Genomic DNA, 2,500 nt, shown 5'->3' on the forward strand with positions numbered 1-2,500 from the left:
TCTCTTATCTCTCTTTTCTCTCTCTCTCTCTCTCTCAATTCATGCGAGTGTGTATTAGTTATCTCACGGGCTCGCTCTCGTGGGTGTGAGATCGCGTGTGTGTGTTTACGTGCATGTTCGTACATACTTTGAACATAATTATATCATTATCTATAGGTCCTGCGTTCGGTTATATGTTTTTTTAGGATGAGGAATACAATAAATTCTGTTGTCAATTTTCTCATTTTCTTAAATTGCTGGGCAGCTACATGATTTAGCAGAGTGTATTCTGTAGAAACTGTTTACAGACAACTCGCGTTATTTTAGTCTCCGTTTCCCTTTGTTGTGGATGGATGAGTCTTTTTCATGATGATTTGGAGTAAAAACAAGAGCAATTAAAAAAAAAGAAGAATTTTTTGTAGCTGGTTGCCAGTTGTCCGTTTTGCGTCGGACACTACGTGTATGTGGTTACGCTAGTCAATGCTACCATGAAAGAACTACCCAAAGGAATTCATGCCGCATTATGTGCAGACCACCTGGTTCTTTGGTGCTCTGAAGAATTCGTCACTACTGTCACGTATCGCATGCAACTAGCACTGGACAAATCCACTACATAGACAAAAACCTGGTGTGTAACCGTTAACAAAGAAAAGTCTTCTGCTAACCTCTTCACTCTCAGCCAGGCTGAGCCAAACAACTTACATTGGACAAAGCCCCCACTCCCCTTAAATTTGAAAATCAACAGAAGTATCTTGGAATAATATTTGGCAAGCGTCTCACATGGAAACAACAAATGCAGAAACAAAAGCCAGGAAGAAGCTTAACATTATGATAAAACTAGCAGGGACTCAGTAGGGAGCAAGAGAGAAAAAACTTAGACAGGTCTATCTGGGCGCAATCAGGCCCCATCTTGAGTACGGATCCAGTGCATGGATGACTGCAACACAGGCTCACAAATACACTCTGGAAAAAGTGCAAAACCAGGCTCTCTGTATAATCACTGAAGCAATGAGGTCAACGCCTATAGAAAAGATGGAACAAGCAACATCTATAGTGGCCCTGCAGAGGAGATGGGAGTGCAAGGCCCTCATACAGTACCCAAAGGCCATAGCTATGGAGGATCATAACAAGAACAGCCAGATCAAGCACCACAAGACTTAAAAGATCCAACTTCATCAAAGAAAGCAGAAAAATCCAAAGATCCCTACAGGACCATCTACCAGCCACAGTGAACATGCTGAACCATACCCCAGAGGCACCATCATGGGAAAAGAAAAATACAAACATAATTATACACACGTCCATTCCTAAGTTCACCACAAAAGATGACCACAGCGACCTGAGCAAGAAATCCCTCACCCTGTCCATGTTTGAAGAAAGATACCCCCGAGAAGCATGGATAAGGATCTATACGGACGGATCTGTCACTGATGCTGTGAAAAGTGGAGAAGCGGCAGTGTACGTACAGTTCCCAAATGGACGACGACAAGCAAAGGCAGTCTCAACAGGGCGACATTGTACAAACTACAGGGCAGAGACGGAGGCTTTAATACATGCAGCAAACATCATCAAGAATGTGGTAGACCCCCAAAGCCAAGTAGTACTCCTAACTGATGCCATTTCAGTATTGCAGGCAATCACTTCCGGCAAACTACCAAGGCAACGAGAAGTAATAGAGGACATCCCATGTCTGAGGATCATGCTGCAGTGGATTCCATCACACGGTGGTGTCTTAGGAAATGAGCAGGCTGACAGGATGGCCAAACCAGGAGCACAGAAAGAGCAATCAGACAACAGCGTCAACTACACAGTAATAAAACATATCATAAATACACTATTTAAAGCACCACAGACACCAGATAGCTACCATGAGCTGTCCCACCAAGAACAAGTGATTATTTTCCGACTAAGAACACAACACACAAGACTGAGACAACATATGTACATATGTTTTAAACTAGTACAATCACCTAAATGCCAGTGTGGAGAGGCGGACCAAACTGTTGAACACATCTTTCAGGACTGCAAGACACACAGGGCCCTGAGACAGGAAACGTGGACAACCCCACTGACACTACAAGAGAAGCTATACGGGCCGACAGATGACCTGAGCAGCACTGCCCAATTTATGACAGATTCCAGACTTCAAGTGTGATGCGATCGAGAAGAAGAAGAAGTCAATGCCATAACGCACTAGTGTGTCTGGTCCAGAAAATAATGTCAACTAAGCTATGTTGAATAATTCTGCAGAAGTTTTTTTGCTCTCTTTTTTTAAAAAAAAGATGATACCAATGACATGTGAAGTTTCGCACTTTAACTTGGACAGACAAACTGCGGGATTTTCATTTTTATCCTGTGGGAGTTAAAAGTGTTTCCGTGTTTTCGAAAAAAACCCAACAACCCCGATCACGGTGAAACTTGGTAACAGTGCTTATTATAAAAGTAAAGTAAAGTTGTTCCCACATCCGATCCGGACATTGGGGATTGCCTTGTCAGTGAGACAACTTCCTGGGCCTTCAGC

Source organism: Aplysia californica, unplaced genomic scaffold, assembly GCF_000002075.1.
Source record: "Aplysia californica isolate F4 #8 unplaced genomic scaffold, AplCal3.0 scaffold00145, whole genome shotgun sequence".
Lineage (NCBI taxonomy): Eukaryota > Metazoa > Mollusca > Gastropoda > Aplysiida > Aplysiidae > Aplysia > Aplysia californica.